At 37.6% G+C, this 27075-nt stretch overlaps 1 protein-coding gene across 5 annotated transcripts in view; it reads right to left on the bottom strand.

Moving 5' to 3' along the window:
- Positions 1–27075, bottom strand: part of ADD3 (adducin 3) — a 121144-nt gene that overhangs the window by 41332 nt on the left and 52737 nt on the right. For 2 of the 5 annotated variants that reach the window (XM_077762440.1, XM_077762436.1), the window contains exon 1: positions 11101–11166. The exons of the other annotated variants lie outside the window; for them this stretch is intronic. The gene's annotated coding sequence lies outside the window, so the exon portion shown is untranslated. Of the gene's footprint in view, positions 1–11100; positions 11167–27075 lie in introns of those variants that run through there. 5 annotated transcript variants of the gene reach the window in all.

Consider the following 27075-nt stretch of genomic DNA (forward strand, 5'->3'; position numbering starts at 1 on the left):
AATGACATTTGATATATGTTAAGGGCAATGCAACACAGATCTCTTTCACAGTGGCATGACTTCTGCAAACTACAATTTTAGACTGAGAAACAATGTTTCCAAGAAAATCTGAAGCCAGGAACATCTGAATGTTTTTGCCACATCAGAAGCTCAACAGAAATTTCTTTGTAAAAAAAGAAGAAAAAAAAGGGATTCACAATGAATGCGAACCACAAAGATGAAGTGGGCTCTACCGCTTTTATCATAGCTGAAGCAGTATTAAAGCAGTTATCAAACTATAAAATATTACAGTCTGATGTAATGTTTTGTCATTTAACCAAGGATGGATTTAAAAAGCCACTTGCTCAGATTAGCAGGTTTCTTGCCATGCATATATACATGCTGTACTTCTCCCCACTTCCCCACATGAGGGACCACTAACCCTTAACATGCAGATTCAGCATCGTGCCATAGGCTCCAGATCCCTAGGATTACGAAAATCCCTAAGAAACTAGTTAAGCAGCTCAATATCAAGTTAATCTTGCTGCGGCTGTTTCCACTCTGTTGTTTGACTTTCACTTGAGCAATACTTTTACCTGCTTCTTAAAAATCAAACTCTCTCAGCCCATCCACTCACTAGAAAAGAGCCTATATCTCTTTTTTGTTTCTCTATCAGGTAACTCCAAATACTTTCAAAATCAAAGTCTATACCTGAACTTGATACCCTAGATCTCAGTCTTAGACCCTTCTATGTTTCTGCTGTTCCCCGAGGTCATACCTCAGGGATAGCTCGCACCTTGGCTTCTAGGGGATTTCTGATGCCATGCAGAGGTTGCTGGTATGGATTCCCCAGCAAGCCTTCTTCTCTCAATTACCAAAATACCCGGCTCCTATGCTCTGCCTATGTGCCAGGGTTTGGCACCCACTACTAAACTCTTACTGACAGTCCACACACCTGAGCTCTTTCCCATTGCATGTTGCTAGGGTTCTGCCTTGTTCTCAAGGATCTGCCTAGATTCCAAATCATTGTCAGGCATGTTCAGCCACTCCAACTCCATTCCTCACACTATCCTTCTTAGTACTTAGCTTGTGTGGTTTATTTTCATTAAACAAATTACAACAGAAGTTTTAAAAACAAAATTTTTGATGAAGATGTTTTTATGCAAAGAGAGGGATAATGGCTAACAGTTGACATTTCTTGACCATCTAATGTTGTCTATTTTGGTATTAAGAATGTAGTATGTTTTGGGGAGTCTGGGTGGCTCAGTCGGTTAAGTGTCCGACTTTGACTCAGGTCATGATGTTGTGGTTCATGAGTTCAAGCCCCACATGAGGCTCTGTGCTAATAGCTCGGAGCCTGGAGCTTGCTTTGGAGTCTTGTGTCTCCCCCTCTCTTTACCCCTCCTTCACTCACCCTCTGTCTCTCTCTCAAAAATAAAGAAACATTAAAAAAATTAAAGAAAAAAAGAATGTAGCATGTTTTAACTCTTTTAAGTCTCATAATAACCCTAGAAAGGTAGATGCTATTACCATATTCATTTCACAGACTAACAGTACAGAGAAATTACTTATCCAAGGTCACACAAGATTATGTGTGAACAGACACATAAATTCAAGAAGACTGGCTCCAGAACCTCTGTTCTTAAGCACTGTGCTATTTATGTTTTTTAAAAAAATTTTTAATGTTTTTTATTCACTTTTGAGAATTTTTGTCAGCACAGAGCCCGGGGCTTAAACCCATGAACTGTGAGATCATTACCTGAGCGGAGAGCCCAACATGCGGCTTAAACCCATGAACTGTGAGATCATTACCTGAGCTGAAGTCGGAAGCTTAAGTGCCACCCAGGCACCCCTTACTGTGCTTGTACCTCCACCTTTCTCCATTCCTCCCCCTAATCCCCAATGATGTTTTAAAGCTTTTAGTCATTTCAAATTTATACCTATTAAGATCCTTTGGTAAATGTTTCCAACTCCTCTCTTACCCCTGCCTACACCTCTAAGCGAACCACCGAAATGACCACCATATCTAAGTCCCTATCTCTAATGTGAATTCTTCGGCAAAATATGTATTTTTATAGGTTAGATTTTTCTTACAACAAAGTTTACCTGAACATGAAAGCATGTGGTACAGGACCTGATACTCAGGAATTAGATTATTAAGTCAGTAATAAATGAGTAAATTTCCCTGGTCATTCACCAAGTTGAATCTTCCACCAAGTGTAATATCAACTACAACTGTAATTGTAAGCTTTAGGAAGAAAAGGTAGTGGTGGGTGAGTTCTTTGGATCCTAATACCTTGATTATATATGGTATTATTTCATCTAGAACTGTGTTGGACATTTATTGTCATTTAAAGAGGTCTAGGTTCTGACCAAGTATAAAGTAAGATTTAGCCTTGAAAAGTCAAGGGCACCGGCTGGCACAATCAAAGGAGTGGGTGGGGTTTTTTTGTTTTTTGTTTTTTTTAATTTATGAGAGAGAGAGTGAGAGAGAGAGCAAGCGAGCGAGCAGGGGAGGGTCAGAGAGAGGGAGTTACAGAATCCAAAGCAGGCTCCAGGCTCTGAGCTAGCTGTCAGCACAGAGCCCAATGCGGGGCTCAAACCCACAAACCGTGAGATCACGACCTGAGCCGAAGTCGAACACTTAAACCGACTGAGCCACCCAGGTGCCCTTGGAGTGTGTGGCTCTTGATCTTAGGGTTGTGAGCTAAAGCCCCATGTCGGGTGTAGAGATTACTTAAATAAAACTTTAGAAAAGTAGACTTAGTTGATATGTATAAAAACCTTGAAAATGTATGCATAATTTTTGATATTTTATGGCAATTAATTCATATATGAGAAAAGAGATGGAGATTCTTTTCTGACATGGAGACAATGAGGAGACTGGATATGATGGGAAGAGAAAGATAGTAATCCAAGTCTCTAATCCAGAGCTGAAACCTTAAGTCTTAATAAAAACTAAGAACATTTGAAAGAAGACCTATAAAGTCTAATGTCAAATTCAGGAAAAAGGAGAAAGCATTAAACTAATTCTTCTAATTTATGGAGGAAAATTTAACAAAGAGAACAGAAATGCAGATTTTTAAAAGATTTTTAAAATACCTTTGTAAGGATAGCAGAGAAACAAAGCATTTATAAACCCCAATAACAATTGTCCCAAGAAATAAATATTGCCCTTCCCTAATATTACCTAATTAGAACCAAAATAAGAATAGCATCTTTAAAACCTGAAGGTGTTAGAGCTTAATAGGCCATAAGATATTATTGTATCTAATCCCACCCCTTCAACTCTCCATATGAAGAAATAGGTCCCAAGAATGTGACTTCTCAGTGTGTCCCTCAATTTATTTTACTTGAGACTTTTCACATTATCTAGACTAGCATGTAATACATAGAAAGTAGATCATATGATCTGTCCATGTAAGAAAAGATTTAAAATATAAACTGCATTAAAACATTCCTTTAAGAGTTTTGGCAATAAACTAATTTTAGAAGCTACTATGCATTGGAGTACCTGGGTGGCTCAGTTGGTTAAGCATCTGACTACTGATTTCAGCTCAGGTCATGATCTCATGGTTCCTGAGATTGAGCCCCCTGTCTGGTTCTGTACTGATTGTGTGGAGGCTGCTTGGGATTCTCTCTCTCTCTCTCTCTCTCTCTCTCTCTGCCCCTCCCCTGCTCATGTGTGCACACATTCACTCTCTCATAATAAACATTAACAAAGCTACTATGCATTAAATGTTAACTCTTATGCAAAAGAAAAGTCATCTGATGCCTCAAGCTCCCACTTCTTGATTTTAAATAGTTTGTAGATATGGATTCAAGGTTAACACACAAAACAGATTTTTTGTGTATTTTCATAAGAATTTAGAACCATTTAATACCATTTTTTAAAATAATGAGAATGTTTTTTCAAGTTTTCATCGTATTCACTAGAGAGAATAAACTCTATGACTCAGCTTTTTGTGCGCACTCACACATGCCTGAAGGGTCCACTTAAATTGCTTGCTATATTTTAAATTCAGGCTTGTAGTAGGATGCTTGTTTTTCTGAGGCTCACAAAGACTAGACTCACAGCTTAGTTCTATAGTGCCTATTTAGCTGGACTTAAAGCCTACATCAAGTACTTTATTGTCAAATAAAAAGCAATCTTCATGGAGCTTAGTAACTTAAGTAGCTCTCCAAAGTTTGTTAACTATTTTGTTTCTACTTTTAATCTCTACTGTCAAGGAAGGGTTCTGTAGAGTTGTAAGGTGTCAGAAAATGTTCTTTTAAATATCTAAAAGGTAGTATGGACACTATAACCCTTGGGGTTCATGGTTACAACTGAGAAGCACAAAGCTACCTACTGTAATTTTCCAAAAATACAATTTTCTGGAGTGCTTGGGTGAAGCGTCTGACTTAGGTTCAGATCATGATCTCACAGTTCATGAGTTTGAGTCCCACATCTGGCTCTGTGCTGACAGTTCAGAGCCTGGAGCCTGCTTTGGATTCTGTGTCTCCCTCTCTGCCACTCCCCCATTCGCACTCTGTCTCTCTCTGAAAGATAAGTAAACATTAAAAAAATTAACTTTAAAAAACCCATAATTTTTCTTCCTTTGAGGAAAAAAAAAACCCACCTAGGATTCCTATCTTTAAAAAATATTTAGGAATCANAAATAGGATGGAAAAGATTTCCTAGTTTATCTCCCACAGACTTAGGGGAAAGTGAGGACTTTCCCAAAGAGAAGGTTTTTCCCTGATTGATGCCTCGCTCACATTATTTCTCATACACTCAGACTGTTTTCCCCTGTTTTTGAGGTGGGGGGCGGGGGAGAAGCTGAGAGAGAGGAGCAGAGAGGATCCCAAGTAGACTCTGTGCTGAGAGCAGATAGCCTGATATGGGACTCAAAGTCATCAACTACAAGATTATACCTGAAAATGGACGCTTAACTGACTGAGTCACCCAAATGCCCCATCCATCCAACTCTTCATCCATACTTGAGGTCTTACTCCAAAGCCAGCTCCTTCCATGATGGCCTTCCCAAGCTCTTCCATCAGAACTAAGAATTAGCCTTCATTAGCCCCACACCAGTATTGCTCCCCAAACAATTTTTCAGAGTCTGTGTTGCCTTTAAATATTTGAGTAAGTCTGTCTGGTCCAGTAATTGGGTCAACATCTTTTTCCTTTCTTTACTGTCTGCTTACAATAAGAGTTTATTAAACTGAGGGAGGTGAGCAGGACTATTGAATCATAATGTCCCATTCTCTACTTGTCTTAGAATAAACTAGGGCAGAGAATTTAGAGCAACCCTAGAAAACTGGGCTAATCATGGTTTGTTCAGAATGGCCAGGTACCCAAGGAGGTTGATGTAATGAATATTGTGACCTGCATATGAAATGTCTTAAGCTGACTGAAAAGAAATCACAAAAAGAGTGAAGATATAAAAAGAATAATTTTTTAAAAATCTGTATTTTCTCCTGGGTTTTGAGACTAGATACAAGTCATGGTACAAAAATGTCATCTTGTAATAAAAAAACAAAAAACAACTACTGATCCAATCAATCAGCAAACAGTAACTCAGCTGTTAGGTAAAGTCTGCAAGGAAATATAGCTCACAGGTCTAAGTCTTGCCTTTAAGGACTTTTCAGTTTAGAAAGAACTAAAAGATGACCACATGGTAAGATAACAAACAGTACAAAACAGTTTATGGCAACTGTCAAATGAAAGATAAATATAAAATATCCAAGAGTTGTTGAGAATTGCTGTTAAACAGAATTTTGGGTTAAGACAGTAAAGGAAGACTGAAATGAAAGGTAAGGTCTGATGTTCTTCATGTATAAAGTGAGATGGTTATAAAATTATTTTAAATACAAATATCCAAAATTGAATGCGATATATCTCATAAGAGGGTTTGACGTTTTACAAAAGAACTTGAGTTTGAGGCTTTTTCTTTATACCAGCTTCTTGGTGTGGCTTCCAAAACTCAAAATGGGCCTTTAAGTGGACATTTTTCATACCTGAAAGATGTGTTTGAAACCATTTTATTTATTCTTGTTTCTCTGGCAGGAAGTGAGTAAACCTGCAGAAAGCTCATCACCAGTATTAACACATTTTTCTCTTTGTTTTTTTTAACTGTCATGGCTTTTATGCCCAGCAGTTACTGATGGTCAAATGCATTCTGAAGCCTAGCCAAAGGCTTTTTTTTTTTAGGATAACATGCAAAACAAAGCAAATATTGGCTTAGTTATGACACTTGTTGTTCTAATACATTAATAGCCTATTGTTCACTGTGGTTGTCTCAACAAGATAATACATTGAAAAACAACGTTTCCTGATAGGAAGTGAATTCCCACTGTGTGTCACAGGACCCTGGCCAAAAGCTGGGCTCTGAAGAAGAAACAGCAGTCCCTTCTAGGATTGCATAACAGACCAGAGTAACAATTAGATTTTTTTCCTCCTCTTTTACACACACACACACACACACACACACACACACACACACGCGTGCGCGCGCACACACAAACAATGGTTTTCTGCTTCAGCTCAAATTATAATCTATTTGACTGACTGTGTTATCATAGGATTGTTTTTCTAAAATGATTGCGTATGTTTTAGACAAAGCTATTCAACATCCTGTAGACAGCAGTATCCTGTATATTTCTAACTACAGAGAATTTCCTTCATCGTAAATGCCACAACGGATGGGGTAACTTGACAAAGAAGATATCAGGATGTGTCATCAAGACATAGTGTGACCATTTTCAAGGTTAGTGTCATACAAGCAATAGAAGAAGTCATATGAGGTACAATTTTTACAACAGGTTTTTACCTATCAGATACATTTTGCTAGGCAAATATTGAGGCTTAATTAGTCCAACCATTGTAACTTTATTTTGTTTAGAATCTGATTAGTGAGAAACCAATGTCACTAGCAGATCCACACACAGAAGAGTGTGCCTCTATAGTAAATGACACTGTCCACACAAGATATTAAACCCCTCCTTGTTTTCATCCATTTCCACAGTAAAAATGTGAAGAACTTTCTCTGTCCACAGTTACACTTAACCAGTGGCTATTAGAAAATTCTAACAATGGGAAAAATAAGAAGAGCTGTCATTTTAATAGATGCCAGTAACACGGTCTGTCATTTCGGTACTCTCACCACTGAACAGTGCTGTTCCTAGACGGTCCTTAGTACATGTTGCTAAACGGAACCATATGTCAAACAACTGATATGAAAACGAACACAGAATATCAGTAGTATTTATGTAGCACTGCTTACATAATAAATAACATCTCTGGTCTTAGAGAAGGATACTTATTCAAGGTCTAAGAACAAACTAGGCTAAACAAGCGCGGGCGCGCGCGCGCACACACACACACACACACACACTCCCCTATCTCCAGGCTGAGAAAATTTCTCTTCCTGTTGTTATTAAACAAATCAAACAGTGAAGTTCTTTACCATTTTGCTCTCAGGACAGCTGTCATTTGATAGAATTACAAGAATAAAATGGTGAAACAGATGATTCTAAACAACTTCTGTGTGATCCAGCAAAAATTCCTGCTTCTGCTATTTTATAACTTTGCCATGTAACTTGGTAACTCTGCCGGCAGGATGACAGTGTCCCATTCACCTCTCTAGGCTGTTTCCTCAGCACCAAATCAGAAAACTTTAGCTATGTCAGGCAATACCAATTTTAGCATTCACTGAAACAAGGAGATGGATTAGAGGACTAGAATGTGAAAACAATTTAAACAAGGAGGCAAATGCCAAGTTTCAAAGCCCTGAGGATTAGCCCTTTATGGTTAGATTCATTGAAAATTACAAGGATCCATTTTAAAAACAAACATCACCTCACTCAAAATCTTCTCCTCAAGTATTCAAGTGTGATAGAAGGATCTGCTTTTCTCCAGAATGGGTTTTATACTTTTGAAATGGACTCTTTAGAAAAAGAGAGTTTATATAAAATATAATATTCAACTTCTCTTTTTCACATTCTTAAACTTTAAAATAGCTTAGCCCATATGGTAGGTCAAATAAATTACACATCACACAATATACACAAAAGAGGTTTTCAATTTAAAGAACAGAAACTTAATATAAATTGGGTTATATAGCTTAAATCAATACCCCAACAAAAATGTAGGTAAATACTACAGTTGGAAAGGGCATTAAAACTCATCTATTCCAACCTCTCACTTTATATATGGCAAAACTGAGAGTCAAGGAGACTAAGTAACCTGCCCACAATCTTACACTCAAATTATCAGACTCTGAGCCCAATGTTATTCCATTAATCTGCTGAAAAATTACTCCCAGGATAGTTCTTACCCACTCATAAATGGCTGGGACAGAGGGGCTTACCCTGGGTGCTCTAGTCAGAGGAGAGGTTGATGAGGATCTCTCTATTTTTACACAGCACTATCACCCTTTTCCTATAGTACCTGGATTCTACCCCAAGATGGAGATAGGAGAAAGGACTGATACTATATCTGACAGAGGAGAAAGGGAACAACTCGGAAATAATCCAGTTATTTGTCAAAGAGCGACTGAATAAATTACAGTACACCCACCCATACATTGAAGTACCATAGAGCCATTAAAAAGAATGAGATACATAATGGCATGTGTTTTATAATTTTCCTTGATTTAAAAAAAAAAAAAAAAAAAAAAAAGCGACCCACCNGCACTCATCCAAAGAAATTTTCTGGAAAAAGAAAGAAGAAATTTCCTCCCTAAGGAGCAGGGCTCAGGGATTAGGGTTGCAAAGAGACATGTTGTCATATGCCTTTTGTATGGCTTCATCCTTTTACTGTGTGTATTTTTTAAAATATTTTTTTAAGTATTTTTAAGTTACCTTTTTAAAGGTATGTTAAAGCAGAGAAGGGAACTTCTGTAGAGGCCTAGGAAACCTCTCGTGAGAAGGATAGAGATGGGGGTCTATCAATAGTAACCTGATGCTCTACATCTAATCTACATGATACATTATATCTAATTCTCCAGAAAAGACTTCTCAACTCTTTTCATGTTATGCTATGTGTATTAGTTTTTACTAACATGGTATGTATGAATAAGATTTGTATAGCATACTGGCATAAACATGAGAGGATATGAGGATATATAATCTTTATAATTCTAAAAGTAATCATATTACATAATTACAAGAAAAAAATAAGATGAAGTATTACTGGAGATATTAACTACTGACATTCTACAAAAGTTCCAAATAGAATCCCTTTAGAAAATCTCCCGGTTTCAATATTTAACAGCCAACTGGTTGGCAAACTTTGCTCTGGAGCAACTATTAAAAAGTCTAATTGTAAGTGTATTCTCCAAGAGTTCAAAGGGACAGTAGAGATGATCTAGTTCAGTGGACTGAAACCAACATTTTAAAAATGAAATATAACAAAAAATAGAGTGTTTTCTGTGCTGTAAGGGAAACTTACTTCAGAAATAAAGTGGTGTGCATGTGGTTCATGTATTGGGTCAGAATGCAAAACACAATTTGAAAATCTTTTCTTGTTAAGGTGATGATTTATTAGCCAATTCTACTGCTCAGAAATAGAATCAAAAAGTCAACTTCCAAAATTTCTGATATATACAGTTAATTTAAAGTAAAGCTTTAGCTTTCGTGTTATTTATAAAAATGATTCTGGGTTAACCTCTAAACATTTTTTTTCCTCAATTCTAATACATCCCCTTTAGTATTGCTGGAAAAGGCATGTGTCTTTACAAAAATAAGTGAGGTATTCTCACCTGGAGAAGATCTTAGAGAGCTAACCCAAATTCCCAAATTTAGAACTGAAGCAACTAGTGGGGTGCGCCTAGGTAGCTCAGTTGGTTAAGCTTCCAACTTTGGCTCGGGTCACGATCTCACAGTTTGTGAGTTCAAGCCTTGCCTTGGGCTCTGTGCTGACAGCTCAGAGCCTGGAGCCTGCTTCAGAGTCTGTGTCTCCTTCTTCATCTGCTCCTCCCCTATTTGCACACACTCTCTCTCAAAAAAAATTTTTTTAAGTGAAGGAAACCAGTGTCCAAAAAAACAGCCTTTTTGATTCCTAGGCTAGGGCTTTTTTCTGATATCAAGCTTCTATTTTATTCTTACATCTTTGTGATGTTAGAAAATAGCTAAACACAATTACTACTAATTTTCAAAGAGGAAGCTAAAGGAAATGTTCACACTCCAAAAAGGATGACACAATATCACCCCTGCAAGCTTTACGAAAATCTGACATTTTCAACACTCAGCTTTGATTTCAACTGAAGCAAGCTATTTGTCTTGCTTGTACTGAATGGGTGTGTCTATCCCACAGGGGTACATGATAAACACGTACGAGAGGAAGACAACAGTCAGTACAGAAGAGATCACAAAGCACAGTCTCTCTCTCAACGTGCCTACACTGGTCAGTGCATGATTAAACACTTCACAGGCATGATAACCTAGCTACAAACGGAACCCCGGTATGTAAGGGGGGAAAAAGTCAGATCCATTTGCAAAGAAAAAACTGCTGAATGTGGACCTCATTGAATAACAGTGATTCTGTCCTATAGTTCAACTTACTGTTCACGTTACAAACTCTAGAAAGGACAGAGGCACAGACAAGCCATGGAACAGACTCTGGGCTGCAGCCTTCCCCAACTCTTCTGACAAATACCCAACAGCAGCAGGACAAAGCATCATTATGAAAGAAATAAAGGCTCTTTAGATGCTGGCTTTTTCTAATTCAATGAACCCACTCTTACAAACAAAGTTCATGTCACGATGTCTTGAGATACAGTACCGCTAGATTATGCTGTTAGTGCGTCCAATAAGTTTAGTGCAAAACACTACCTTCAAGCATTTTTATGTTAAATAATTAGCACATTTGGGAAACTACCAGTATTTTCCTTAAACAATCATTGTTATCCCCCAAACAAAAACAACAGTTCAGTAAACTGAGGAGGGGAGGGAGAAAGAAGCAAACAAGTGAACTAATAGGAACAAAGTTTAGTTGAGCGATAAAGCCACAGGCTCCCTTCCCAAGAAGAACATTGCACTTACCAGCAGCTAATAACACAAAACTAACCATCTATCTTATCTATGCTTCCCCCTAAGCTATGCACTATCAGCTTTACAAATAGACAAGCCATTACTTACAAAACAATTTGAAGCTGCTGTACATTTCTTAAGCTGGTTTTCGTGTGGCAATTCTGAAGCAATGCTGCCCTAAAAATGAACCTTGTTTTTTTAAACAGTGAGATATCCACACTCGGTGCGGTTAGAGCAAGGGTGGAGCCCACTCTGGGGGAAACAACACACCCAAGCAGATTTCAGTGACACAAACTGCACGTTACTACTGCCACAACATTTTTCAGGACCTCCGAATCAAAACTAATTGGCTAATGCTCCTCAAAGAAAGGGGGGCAAAGTTCATGTTGTAGATCAGCCTTCCTGCCATGAAATAAAATATGGACTCATGTCTTTTTTGGGAAGAAAGTAAAGATAAAATGCAAGGTAGATCATGCAGCCCAGCCAGCAAAACGCGAGGAGGAAGGGGACTACTACAGAGGAAGTCCAACCATGCCAGCTTCTAAGTTTAGCAACAGAAGTTTCTGCATATCTCAAGGTGTTGGCAACACAGCTCACTCTAGAACTTTACTTTTGACCTATTTGGCCAAACAAGGACCCAATCATGAACATAAGCATGACCTAACCTTCTCTGTCAATGGTCTAGTTCTCCTGGCAATGCAGAAACAATAAAAGCATTTTCTTATCCATTAACGAGCAAGAGTTGCCTTAATAAGGGATTTGATTTATAAACTTGGTTTGGTAGAACATTAAAATACATAAAAGGAACAATTATTTTGATGAAAATCAAGAATCTGCATACCACACTTAAAAAGTTTGTAATCACCTACTTCTGCAAATAATTTCATAAGTTTTGATTTTTTTCTGATTTATTTCCAAATAAGATGTTCTGTAAGATATATACATACTGTCTAAAAACTTAGTGTTGAAAATAATTTATCAGGTTTTGAAACTGTTACCAAACATCTCATTTTTGCTCAAAGTGATTTTAATCAATACTTCCTATATGTGTACTTTGTGACACACAGCCAACAGTAACTCTTAATTGAACTCCTAGAACTCATGGAATAAAAAAAGTTTTGTTGTTTTTTTGGTGAAATTTTCATATATGTAAAAAAAATAAGCTATATGATCATTTACACTGAATTACAACAATGCAAAGGTTTTTGGAAAAGATCAGGAAAATATTATTTTTAATGATACATGTTGTCACATTACCCTTGCCAGTTGCTACTTTTTTACAGTGGAACAATAAATCAGTCTGGAGTAATGAACATTTCAGTATTTTCTTTCTTTTTTTTCCCCCCCAATATTTTCAGAGATGGCCTAGAATACCTTCTTTCAGGATCCTAGGAAGGGGGTGCTTCCTGACTGATCTAGCTTTTTGTTGGATTATGAGGTTGCTTTTGTCATAAATCCATTCAAAAATACTTTTCATACTCCATGTGACTGATTTAATTATTTTTCAACCATATATGTAATTATGAACACTCTGCCATCCCTTGCTCTTTTCCATCTCACCCCTGAACTGAACTCCAAGGTAGCAGGTATTATATTTGAAGAATCCCATTTTGATATTTTTTGGATTTGCACTGCTGGAAATGCCTGTTTTCAAGTCAAACCTCACTTTCACAGCTGCAAAGGAAATGACAAGAGAAGAAAAACACAGCCAATATATATCAGCAATTAATTCCATCCACAACTGCCCAGCTGTTTGTGCATGGAAGAATCAGTCTGTTTCCTTCTGGGGCTTTCACCACTGAAAATTGATACTGCACATTCAGAGACACAAGCTGTTTGTAACATGTCAGGAATGTGCACAAGATCACACAGAGTTGAAAAGACAAAATGAAATCCAGATCTAGTTATTTTGGGATTTGCCAGTATTAGTTCATAGTTAAAAAATTAAAAAAAAAAAATCCTAAAAACACCCCAATCGTAGAGAGAGCAAAATACATGAAAAAATATTCTCCCTTCTGAATACTATCATTCCAATAAGGAGGAAAATCTGCCAATGACATCAGATTTAGTATCAAGAATAGACACTCTGATTTATTGGCATAGACAAGGTGTGACATTCTTAGGAATCCACATGCCCCAATACATTACATTCAGCCAATACTTTTTGGATGACACAGTTGCTGCCCAATGTGTACTTAGTCCCTTTAAAAGAAATCCTTATAAACGTGAAAGTTGTTGGGAATCAATGCTTTCACCACAGACATGCAGAAAAGCAAGTTTTTCTTGGTTAGTTCAGACATTACTTGGCACTCATATACACTTCCCTGTTTCAGAGATTCATGTAAATTTACAGATCCAATCTTCTAGGGTAACTCTCAAGCAATCAAATTTCTCCTTCCCTCTCCCTACCAGTTTTATGGATTAAAAAAATTTTTTTAATGTTTTATTTCTGAGAGCGAGAAAGAGAGAGACAGCGTGAGCAGGGGAGGGTCAGAGAGAGAGGGAGATACAGAATCTGAAACAGGCTCCAGGCTCTGAGCTGGCAGTCAGCACAGAGCTTGACGCAGGGCTCGAACCCACCAGCCGTGAGATCATGATCTGAGCCGAAGTCGGATGCTTAACCAACTAAGGCAGGTGCCCCCAGTTTTGTGGATTTTAAATAAAAACTCTCTCTACAAAGTGCCAAAGGCTTGACAACTATTATATGGGCTCCTGTGAGACTCAAAGTATCCTGATCCCTGGCCCCCTGCCCTCCAATTCCAATTTTATTTCAAATATGTGTTTCACGTAAATCTTGTAAAATGCCATTTTGTCATATATTTTCAAGCACACAGTATTAGAAAATAATGTGTGTTTTCAGTATGTAAAATGACTTGTAGCCAATTATTATGAAAGTTAGGAAAAGAGATGACATTTTTAGGAGAGACTAACTAAAAACATATTTTAGCTATCTTATTGGTTTTTATATGAAATTAGGCATCTCCATGACTGAACTCATTGCTCTAAGGGCTTCCCCTCTACTTTTGCTGTTTAACAGTTCATGCCCTCCCAATGCTCATTCTCAAACACAACTTGAATGAGTCACTCATTTGGGGCAGCACCAGGGGCTAGGGCTTAACCAAAGAACAGAAGATAAGCTCTCTACTCCAAATACGTGGGGGAACATTCCATAGGCTTCAGAATGAAGATGCTCTCAAGTGCCAGAATTCAAACGAGCACAATGAGAAGCTGTCTCCAACTCAAGTGCTGGGAAAGCATGAAGTGTCATTTGTTAAAGAAACATAAGGCATCTCAAACTTGTGGTAGACTGAAAACAAACCACAAAAAAAAAAAAAAAACAACTTTTCCCTTAACAAGCATCACCTGATGAAGGATATATCTGGGATGGGAGGGAGAAGGAGACAAAAGTTTAATCTCTGGCAGATGGGGACATCAAATTCTAGAAATATGGTAGAGCCATTAGTGACTCAAAGAGCCATAGAGATGAGCTTTGCTTGGCAAGCTTCAGTTCTGTGGAACATTCAGACTAACTGAAATGTCTGAGAGAAGGAACCTCCCCATCTACAAAACTGGTTATGGAAAGAAAAGGTTTCTCTAAGCTGTTTAATTCATGATAGTCCAACTAGAGCCTGAGATGGTATTAAAAAAAGACTCTTCAATGAGGAGGTGGCTATTAATATGAAATTGTCAAGGCATCTGAAAAGTGATTTCCCCACCCCAACAATTTATTGTAATAATATTTTAATACTAATATTTGTTATTTTATTCAAAATTTCAAATGTACAGCAAATATGAAAGAATTTTATAGTAAGCACTATCAGCCCTAACTAGATTTTACCATTAACATTGTACTATGCTTATTTTATCACGTTTCTTCTATTCATTCCTCTATCCATCCATTAATCTACCTTATTTTTAGTGCATTAAAAAAATGTTTACTTATTTTTGAGACAGAGAGAGAGAATGAATGAGAACAAGTCGGGGAGGGGCATAGAAAGAAGGAGACACAGAATCTGAAGCAGGTTCCAGGCTCTGAGCTATCAGTACAGAGCCCGATGTGAAGCTTGAACTCACAAACCTGGAGATCATGATCTGAGCTGAAGTCAGATGCTCAACCACTCAACCAACTGAGCCACCCAGGCCCCCCCCTCCATGTTTGCTCTCATATATGCAAAGGAAAAAATAACTAATAGAGCAGAACTCTTTATTCACTACTGACGCAATCAATTTTTTATGTCTGGGGGAAGAAAAGGCTACTTGTTTTCTCTTTGCCTTCCTATTGTGACAGAACTGGAGTGGTAGGGGGAGGGAAGCAAAGACTTTTGACTTTGTAGTGACTATACCTTATACACTTAGATTTTTACCAGTCTTTGTATAAAGAGCTCCATTTGCCTAATGTGATCTTCTTTTTAATCACCAAGTGAGAATTCAAGGCCCAGTTAAAAATCTAACCTACTTTCCTGATCTACTCAGAACAAAATTAAAGCCACTCCATCGCGTGTTTCCATAATGCTTTAAATAACAGCGTTACAGGACTCCTTCTGCCAGATGGCTGCTTCCATGAGTTTCCTGTACTTGAATGGGGGCACCTTCGTGTTCCAATGCCTAGCACATGGACACTGTCTGTAAGTGTCTGCTGAATGGATATGCCTAGATAATGGGTACTTGGTTATGATCAAAGTAGCAAACAAACTAAGTCTGAACACTCACCAAAAAGGAAAGCAAAGTACTAGAAAAGTGGGGAGGGAGGCAGGGAAGATGACCACAATTAAAACGAGATTAAAAGTCAACTCTGTGCAAACTTTTGTGTTCTTAGAGAAGTGATGGCCGCTCAGCACTTAAAGTGCCACTGGAGTAATTCAGACTGAGCTGTGCTTTAAATACTCTTATTTACCACCCACAACTCCATCAGGCAGTACTTTTAGGTTCCTTTTATAGATCAGAATACTGAGGCTCAAAGAGGTTAAGCATATAAGGTCACACAACTAATGGCAATGGAAATAAAGTAGAGAAGTGATTTTTCAATACAAGGATTTTTCATAATAGGCCAATTTTACAGAGTGTGGGAGGATCTGGGTTAAAGAGAACCCAGACAGTTGAAGGGCAAGCAAATAGCACAAGAGATTCAGCTGAAGGAGCAAAAACTCAATGGGTGCCTGGGTGGCTCAACTGCTTAAATGCCCACCTTGATTTCAGCATAGGCCATGATCTCATGGTCCCTGCACACTGGGTTCTGGGCTAACAGTGGGCAGAGCCTACATGGGATTCTGTTTCCCCCTCTCTGCCTCTCTCTACTCTCATGCACGCACTCTCTCAAAAATAAACAAACATTTAAACAAACAAAAAACTCAAGGGAGAAAAAAGATGTGAACCAAAACAGACAGACCGAAAGCTGAGACAGTAAGACGAGTGCGAACTCTCTGTAGGACTCATCTCCATGAAATAGTCTGCCCTCTGGACGTTATGAAACCTAAGTCAGAGATGGCCCTAGAACCACAGTAGTTCTAAATTACAGCTCTTACTGTCATGGCTTGTCCCCCAAAACCAACTGTTCTTAGAAGTAATAACACAACATTGATAAAAATGCCAACCATGGTGTCATGCTTCAGAAGATAATGAGAGCCTCAGCAAGATGGTGAAATTCAACTTTTGTCTGCCTGCATCTGGCTATAGTCCATAATTTCCCATTTAGGCAAATCCTGGTTTTGCTTCCCTTGCAAAGATGGTTTGAAAGTTCAATACCGAAAATGCCACAGCTCGCTGGCTTACCTCCAACACAGCGCTCGTTGCACTGCCTCACAAATGTTTGCTGGTATAGCTGTCACATGTGACAGCAGGCTGGGCCCCTCAGCACCTAGCATAGGGCAAGTTCAAATGTTATGGATGGTAAATGAATAATATCCTTTGCCTGTTTAATATCTAATAGATGGTTATTTGTTAAAAGGAATAATCCAGGATTTAGAGATGAAGCAGTTGCAGAAAAGGCAAAATTGGGAATAAGTGAAATATGGGTTAATGTTCAAAATTGTTTTTGGTTTTTTTTTTGGCTGGCTAAAAAAATGTATACTACATAACCTAAAATGATTGGGGAGTTAAGCTTAATCAAGCTGAAGCAGAAATTCAGAAAATCATTAGGTCTAAAGATTAGTTAATTTTTGTTTTAAATGGGGCTCATGCCCAAACTAGTCAGCCTGTATTGTATCTGAAGGTTGTCAAACTTGGAAGTAGAAACAGGATATGTGGCTTTGACTCTTCCATGGCATAATACTCCCCAAAATAATGCATTTTATTAACACCCTCTTGGACTACGTGAAAAAAAAATTTTTTTTAAGTTTTTAATGTTTGTTTATTTTTGAGACAGAGACAAGAGCACAAGTGGAGTAGGGGCAGAGAGAGAGGGAGGCACAGAATGTGAAGCAGGCTCCAGGCTCTGAGCTGTCAGCACAGAGCCCGACGCGGGGCTTGAACCCATGACCTGTGAGATCATGACCTGAGCTGAAGTCAGAGGTTTAACCAATGGAGCCACCCAGGGACCCCAACTAAATGAAAAAAAATTAAAAAGTGAAGAGTAAATATATGTATATGTGCTATTAAAAAGCCTACATTCATAAATAATTTCTGCCTTGGGGAAAAGTCCAAAAAACAGAACAGCAAACAAGTAAATGTAATATGGCCACATGAAATAGGAAACATTCATGACATATGCAATTTCTTATTTAAAATATTACTGTTGCTTTGATCTGTCCCGTCCAAGAGTATGAGACTTAACGCAGGCATTTTTTAATTGTTTCTTTTTCTAAATACGAGACAAAAATCTCTTTAGTTGGAAAAATATGTTTCACTTTTCAAATAATTTATCCAATTAAAAAAGGCCATTTTTTTAAATCTTGGGAAATTTAAGTATTCTCATCTAAAAATAAATTCTGGGGCACCTGGGTGGCTCAGTCAGTTCAGTGTCCTTTGGCTCAGGTCATGATCTCATGGTTCATGGGTTCAGGCCCCGCGTCGGGCTCTGTGCTGACAGCTCAGAGCCTGGAGCCTGTTTTGGATTCTGTGTCTCCCTCTCTCTCTGACCCGCCTTGTTCACACTGTCGCTCGCTTGCTCGCTCTCTCTCTCTCTCTCTCTCTCTCTCTCGCTCTCTCAGAAATAAATAAATAAATAATCAAGTACTTAGCTTCAACACTGCTGTAAGATAGGTAGGTAGCCAAGCTGACAAATCACATGGTTTAAAGTCCTACCCATCTTATTTCTCCCTCAAAACATTCTAGAACACTTGCTACCTATTCACTACAAGAATCCCATCCCATAGTCTAGAATGAAAAGTTCCAAATCCCCAAATACTATCATAAGACAATGCAAGAAACAGGTTTAGAAATGTTCTCTCCTTTTTCATTCCCATTCCTCAACTGCTCCAGTTCTACCAGCACTCAAGTGAAGGTGTCTGGATACTTGGTAGATCTGCCACCTTTCTACTTCCTCAGGCAAACTAGTAGTAGGATAAGAGCTTTCACTGAAACAAAAATGAACAGAGGTGCCTGGGTGGCTTTGTTGGTTAAGTGTCTGACTCTTGATTTTGGCTCAGGTCATGATCTTGAGGTTCATGGGATTGAATCCCATGTCAGGTTCCTTGTAGACAGCTCAGAGCCTGCTTGGGATTCTCTCTCTGCCCTTCCCCTGCTTGCAAGCATGCTCTCTCTCAAAATAAATAAACCTTAAAAAAAAAACTCAAACACGAAAACAAAACTAGTCTATCAACACATCTCTTCTGAGCATTTTAGAGGCACTTCAGCTCAACTTTCTGCCCCCAAGTATTACTGAAATTGAAGAATATCAACTTGTTCTGTGCCAAATCTATAGCTACACTGATTTTAACCTACTCTGGTTTTAGATTTTAAAAACTTCTTTTTAAATTCTAAGTTGGTAAGTCAATCCATCTATAAATTGCTCTACTTTCTGGTTAAATTCATTTATTCTTTTAACAAGAATTCATTCAACACCTATTATGTGCTACAAATGAAGGGGCAATGTGGTGGAGAATGCAAAAAAATCAATGAGCCATTATTCCAGATCCTAAAACACAAAGCCACATAGTGGGCTGGGGGAGGAAGAAGGGATAGACAGCTTCTTTAACAATTATATTAGCCCACAGCATTATTATGTTATAATAGACAAAGTACAGATTCAGAGAAAAGAGCCAATTTGAAAGGTCCCTGAGAAGTTACTTGATCTTGGTCTTAAAAGAATGGGGGAAAGGGGGGCAGAGGTGGTGTCTAACTCTGGCAGAAAAGATATGAAAAGACAACATCCTTCTTAATAAACTTGTACTTTAACTCATGGCTTTACTTTAAATAAAAGTATCACAAATTGCAACTAACAACAAAGGAAAATAAAAATTGTCACAAGTTAACAACTTACAGTAGTTTGTAAAATTTAAACTACAGGAACCCTACAATCTACTAGCAAACCATACAGTTTTGTATCATGAACTTTTTCTTTCACCCTAATCTTCTGACTTGCAAGCTAGGAAAAGAATCTCAAAAGCCATTTATATCCTTTCTTGGAACGATGTTTGTTCTTACAGTGCACTAACCAATGACTTAAAAATAATTAAGACCAATTATCTTGAAGCCAGTCAAACTGTGATCTGCTACCACATCATCATGGAAGGGGAAGTAAGAATGTTCTAGGTTAATACCAAGGTCAGTAAACAAAGGCATGGTTAATGTGGGACAGGTACACCATACCCTATGGGCTCAAATCCTTTTTTTTTTTTTAATGGCTATTTATTTCTTTTGGGAGAAAGCAAGTGAGCGCTCCATTCAGTGTGGAGCCAGATGCGGGGCTCTATCTATCTCCGAGATCAAGACCTAAGCTGAAATCAACAGTCCATGCTTAACTGACTGACCCATCAGGCGCCCCTGGGCTCAAATCCTTAAAGGTTTCAATATAAGGACTTAATGGGAAGGGCTGGGAAGAAACAAGAAAAACACAAATAATCACAAACATTGTGTTTGTAAGTTGGTTAAATTTTCAGATTCAAGGCTCAGAAAGATGTTAACACATATGAGAAAGGTTACTCTTGTGGACTGGAAAACTGGGCGAATCTGACAAAAGTAAAAGGGATACCACATGAAATTGCCAAGAACAGATCATCCATTTTGATCAGGTTACTATTGATGTGAAAACGGCATAAGGTTAACATTTAAGATATGTTTCCACATGAAAGTATACCTAAATAACAAATCTCCCATTTTCATGAAGAATAATACGAAGATTATTAACAGCATACCCTGTGTGACGATCTAAGTGACAAACACCTAAAACAGGGAAATTAAGGTAGGATTGTTTATATTATGTGAATTCTTTAAAGATGCCTCGTCAGGTTCTTTTAAATAGTAATCCCTTGTGTTTAACTGATTATACCCGGATGCAAAAGCCATCTGTACTTTACATTCGTGAATTCACACCTATAATACTGAAGTTCTGACAAAGAAAAAGAAAAACCTCTTGCAAAATGTTCAAACTGAGAGGGCTGATCCAGGAGTAGGACCGTCTCAGTTAAGTACTTAACTTTGGACAATGTAGAAGTAACCTCCTCAGAATATTCAGAGAAAAGGGAGGAAAAACCCTCATGAGAACCGCTCCCAGGCCTTTTAGAAGGGAGGTAAGTAGGGCAGTACACCAACTGGGGGCAAGCGGGCAAAGGAAGAGTAAGAAAGCAGGTGAAGAGACAGGCTCAGGGGCCAAGAGTGACAAGAGATAAGGAGGATCATATAACCGAGTAACCGAGGCAGCGGCCTGAGCCCGGGCACACCCGCAGGGAGCTATGTGGCTTATTTCAAGGGGGTGGAACACGCAACAAGTGGACAAGCTTGATTTTGCTTAATTGAAAGGTGGTGTAATCCTATAAATGGGGAAAACGGAGAGTGTTTTTCCAATATAGAAAGTTAGGACGTAGTAAGTGGCTATCACTTAAAAAAATATTTTAAAAAAGGGTATACCTTGTAATATATGAAAGTGAAAAATTGAGAACTCTGAGGAAAAGCAGTGTAAAGTCTCTGCAAACCCAGAGCTGCAATGCTTATTGATCGTCACCACAAAGCTTTTTATCCTGTGGACTATGCCATCCTTCAAACAAGATCCCCACAGAGCACACTGATAAGAATGCGAGAGTATGTGAATCAGTGTAAGGTTTTTCTTCACTGCAACTTTCAATTAGGCAGCTTATGGAAACATTTCTTAATGGCTGAGTTTTTAAAACTTACTCCAAGATAAGCAGGACTGTGACTCCTGTGGGCTATTTCCAAGTTGCCAAGTCATTAATCTAAAACAGCCCTCAACCCCTTTAAATGGATTCCTGCTGGCCCAATATAATAAATGATACAGAGGGAGAGGGAAGAAAGAAGGCCCAAACTAGGACCTTTGGAGTTGCTTTTCAGTTTAAAAAAAAAACAAAACTGGAAGCAATATGATAGTACACATTTACTACTATATTTTCCAATCACGTGCCTGGAAACCACAGAAAGGATTTTAGAAAGGACTTCTGCCAGAAGTAAACTATTTTCTTCAATTTCAAGTTTAAACAGTTATTACCTTTGCTACACCCCCAGAAATGAAAGCCGGGGGGAGGGGGGGATGTATTTCAAGCTTTTTGCAGATGATTTACTACATCAATCAAATCTATTCATTCTTATAAGCATTAATTACTACCTTCCTCCAGGAATTGGAAAAAGGGACAATGTGCATTCAACAAGGGTTTGCCTTTGCTATGACACGAAGGTCAAGATGTACCCGATAAACCAGTAAGCAATCAGCGCACCAATGCTTTTAGTAGAGTCGGAACAGAACAACCAGCCACGGCTTTAGCGTTTCGGCTCACTGGCTTCAAAACAAAAATTTGTACTTAGGGCTCAAAAGAGGAATCTAAGCATTCAAATCTTTTTCAAAATAAAGCTGCTATACAGATCATACCATTACTGGGAAATATTCATGTAAATACTTTTATTTCAGTAATTTCCAAAATAACTAGACAATTTAATTATATCACAAAACAATATAAATTATAAGCGCTTAACACTTATGAAAGAATTCCTAATCATAGCCACAGTCGATTTATTGGGATAAGATCAGAAATGAAAAATAAAAGTTGCTTGGTTTTCTGAAAATGATGAGTTCAATGTTGTGAAGAAAAAATTGCTAAATTAGAAACTGGGTTTTTTCATATCATTAGTTATGGGATAGAGAGTTATTTCTACCCCCACCACAAATATACATACAAACCCAGAATCCTAAAAGGTAATACCTTCAGTTAAAAGGCAGACACAAAAATGTGCCCACTAACAGAAGGAATTAAAAAACGTGTGTGTGCATATGCACACACACCCCAAAAAAATCTTAAATCTGTCTTTTCCAGAATGCTGAGTGGGAAAAGAAGAAGTCTCCCCTGAGAATCCGTAACAATAGGCCTACTCTTTCAAGAATTTGGTGCGCGCGCGCGCACACACACACACACACCCATCATGGCCCAAAATATCTTAAGCCAAGAGAAAAGAGAATGGTCTTAGGTTGGTAGCACCTCTGACACCCTACAAAAAGGAACTAGAAGTTCTGTCTGGAGAAAGGTGCTCTCAAAATAGGCTGCCTAAGGATCCCCACAGATAAAATCCCGCCAAGTTAAAAATTCAAAATTACAAAGCATATGAGTAAACAAACCACATTAAATAAAAGTCAGCAGAAACAAGAGAGTAGAATTTAATACCTCCCCCCAAGAACTGCAGACAGTGGAATATTGAGACACAGAATATAAAACTGTATTACAATGTTCAAAATCCTTAGAGATAGAAATGGAAGCATGAGAAACAAGATTAACGTTATAAAGGAAGACTAGTAGAACTGAAAAACTACTGAATAATCTAAAAAACTTAGTGAATATGGATGGAACTAGAGAGTACAATGCTAGGCAAAATGAGTCAGTCAGAGTAGGACAAATACCATATGATTTCACTTACATGTGGAATTTAAGAAACAAAACAGATGAACACAGGGGCAGTGGAGGAAAAATACATAAGATAAAAACAGAGGGAGCAAACCATGAGAGACTTAATGATAGAGAACAAACAGAGAGGTGCTGGAGAGGAGGTGGGAGTGGGTGATGGGCATGAAGGAGGGCACTTGTGAAACACTTAGTAAACAGGTTAAACAGTAGACTAGACCCAAGTAGGAAGAAAAACTGGAATCTAAATTTGAAAAAACCGGCCAGGTGAAGCATAGAGAGACAAACAAATGGAATGTGTAGCAAGAGACTAAGAGACATTGAGAGAAAAGAGGTCTAACATACTAGAGTTTCTAGAGAGGAAATAGAATGGGGGACAGGTCTTATTCGAGAAGATCATGGCTAAAATTTTTCAGAGACAAATCACGTATAAAGGACTGATAATTAGATTTGCAGTAGACTTCAAAAGGAAAAAATGTCATGAGACATTGAAATAATTGTGGCGAAAGGTCAGCCTAGAACTGTAAATCAAACAAAATTATCAAGAATAAGTAAAACAAAAAACTGTCTTACTAAAGAGTTCTATAGTCATTAAAGTAACTTTTAAAACAATTTAAGAAAAATTAAAACTAGAAGGAAGAACAGAGATGGAAGAAAAAGGAAACAAAATGGTAAACAAGTAATTTTTAAAATACTATATAAAACAATAATAGCAATAACAAATGTAGAAGGTTAAAAACAAGGTGAAACTAAAATCCTGATTATACACATAAGACTGAAATGAAGAATGAGAATTAAAAGTGTTTTAAGATCCTTGTATTGTTCAGAAGGTAAGAGTGAGATATTGACTGTAGACTGATAAAACTTTAATCTGATAAGATTATCCATAATATATATTAAAAATTACTTTAAAAAAAGACAGCTTAATCTGGTTATTAGTAAAAGGTCTAAACAGGTACTTCTCCAAACAGAATATCTAGATGAGCAATAAATGTATAAAATGCCTGTCATCATTAATCATCAGGGAAATACAAATTAAAACCACAATGAGATATGCTATCTACCTATCAGTATAATAGTTAAAATGAAGACAAAAACAAAAAACTGTTATTACCAAGTATTGGCAAGGATGTGGAGCATCTGAACTTCTTAAACAGTACACATCCTCATATCAATTAGTACAAGTAATTTGGAAAATCTTTTGGCATCACTACCGAGGTTGGAATCACACATGCTCTGTCATCTAGTTACGCCTCTCCTAGGAAAACACCTAACAAATGCATATATATGAACACTACAAACATACACAAAAATATTCATGGCAGAATTATTTTTAATAGCCCCAAAGCAGAAACAATCTGAATGCCCATCCACAAAAAGGATTATTGTACATCCATAAAAAGGAATACACACAAAAATTAGAAAAACTACTGTTACATGCAATGACATGGATGAATTTTACAGTAAAAAATGTTGAACAAAAGAAGCCAGATACAAAAGAGCAGATATTGAATGATTCAATTTATATAAAGCTCTTGAATGATTCAATTTATATAAAGCTCAGAAGCAGGCAACACTAACCTACAACGTGCCAGGATTATGGCTACCTAGCAAGGAGGAGGTAATGCCCAGGAAGGCAGACACATCAAGCTGTCTCTGCTGCTCTATTTCTTGATCTGGGTGCTGTTATACAGTGTGTTGATTTTGAACATATTTGTCAGGCTGTATCTTATGACTTGTGTACTTTTCCACGGATATGTTAAACTTATATTTAATGGTTTACTTAAAAAAAATTAAGATAAGCTACAAGAGAGAAAAGCCTCTCTTTTTCCCCATAGGCGGAGCACACAACTTGATGCCATCTTTTCTGTTGGCTAGTTCTGCTCTCCAGGAAAACTGCTGGATCCTCCTTTACAAAACCAAAGCATTTTCCTAATCTAAACTCTTTTAAGAAGTAATCCAAGCTCTCACATGTTAAACTGTATATTTCCTATAAAAACAAGAACAAATTAAGTAATCCATTATAAGTCTTCAGCATGGAGGAATAAATTGAGAGATTCTCAAACAGAATTTAAGTCTTAAATAAGGACGCTACATACTCTACTTCTTCACATTAACAATATAGTGAATAGACTGAAGTGTACAGTATAGCTGAAATGATCACAGCGTTCAAACACTGGCTGATAGCAACATTAGTATTAATACATTCCAGGGGCACCTAGCTGGCTAAGTCAGTAAGCAATGACTCTTGGTTTAGGCTCAGGTCATGATCTCATAGTTTTGTGAGTTTGAGCCCCACATCAAGCTCTACACACTGATGAAGTGTAGAGCCTGTTTTAGATTCTCTCTCTGCCCCTCCCCCTCTCGTGCCCACTTGCTCTTATTAATACATTCCATTATCTGAGCTATTCAACAGCTTCTCCCATCTTCAGAACCTGCTACCGTTTTTTCAGTGAGAAGAAATATTCCCAGTATATTCACAAAACACTTAAATATAAATTAGGCCTCTTAGCTATTAAAAAACGAAGACATCCAAAACTAATTATGTAAAACAAAAGCAAAAAACTGCATAATTACTAATGCACAGCAAATAATTGGGAATTCTTTTTTCTCTTTTATCACATTCTCTCTCCTGGGTTAAGATTCTGAAATTCCTATTTAAACATTTAACATTTCAGTGTTATCCATTCTTGCCCTGTCATATGAGAACTTTCTGGATTCTTACTGTAGAGAAACTTTACATTTTATGTTATCTTACTTTTGGTTAACATTATTTTATCTCATGGTCCAAGAATCTCATAGAGAATGTGACATGAAAATGTATCTGTTGGCAGAATGCTATTCAGATGTTACGGAAGAGCAAAGAGGCTCAGGGGGAGGGGAGGATTCCTAGAAAAAAAAAAGTTGAAGATTTAGTCTCATTCAGTAACTTACTAAAATTGCATACATTTTTGCAAATTTTTGTGGGTATACTTCACATTTTCAAATATATAAAGAATAGGTATGTATTCTCAATAACAAAAATTTACGAGTAAGCAGGATTGGGTTCTAGTTCCAGCTCTAACTCTGATTCTAATTTATAGCACAATTTTGAGCAAGTTACTCATTCTTTCTGAGCCTTAGTTTCCTCAACTACAAATGAGAGGCTGAATTAGATGTCCTTAAAGATTTCATACAATGAAACATTTTATGATGAGTTTACTAAAGGAATGTATCTCAGACTAAACATTTACATGGACGATTATACTACCTAGTTAAACAAGGTAATACAAAACAAAACAAAACAAAAGTTAATCCTTCATTAGCCAGTCCATTTGTTAGGGAAGGTCTTTATGTAAATGGATATTTCATTTTCCTCTACAAGCACCTGTACTCCATCTGTGTATTTCAGTTTTTATGTGCACTACAGAAAGAACTTACAGTACCAATTTGCTTCCTCCCTTACAAAAGTTCTTCTTGGAGATGCTCCCATTTTAAGTTCCCAAAGAAAGGCTTGACTTCAGTCAGTTCTCTCACTTAGACTTCTCCAAGACCAACCAGCAGTAAGAGAAAAAAAAAATACAATCCTTTTCTAGATTGTCCTACACCAACAAAAGTTGGTGTCACTGAATAAGTCCAGCCTGAAGCCTCTGTCCACTACCCTACACAGTCAGGAAGCCATCAGCATTACCTGTGTCTACCTGGGTTTTACTATTTGGTTCGGATTGATGAGGCCCACCATCTGAAACACTGTGGATTTTCATCTTCTTTTTATCTTTCATATTATATAGTGAGTCTTTGAGAGTAACAGACACAAATAGAATGAAAGACCCAATTGCATTTTGTGCTAACAGAGCTCAGCCTTTATGCGTACCAAATAGCTGGAAAGACCTTATAGGTCATCTAGTCCAATTCTCTCTTTGCACTTGTGAGAATTCATAGGTACCTAAGGTCATCACCTAAGGTCATTCAAAGTACTTATCTCCAGACTTCGACCAGTCCTTTTTCCACTCTGTCAAAGTTAAAAGTTGCTGCTTAGGACAGAATGCTCAAATTGGAATCCTCTCTCCTATGGACATGTTGTCATTCTTCTAATCACCAATGAAACACT

This window comes from Crocuta crocuta, unplaced genomic scaffold (assembly GCF_008692635.1).
Source record: "Crocuta crocuta isolate KB4526 unplaced genomic scaffold, BGI_CrCroc_1.0 scaffold328, whole genome shotgun sequence".
NCBI lineage: Eukaryota > Metazoa > Chordata > Mammalia > Carnivora > Hyaenidae > Crocuta > Crocuta crocuta.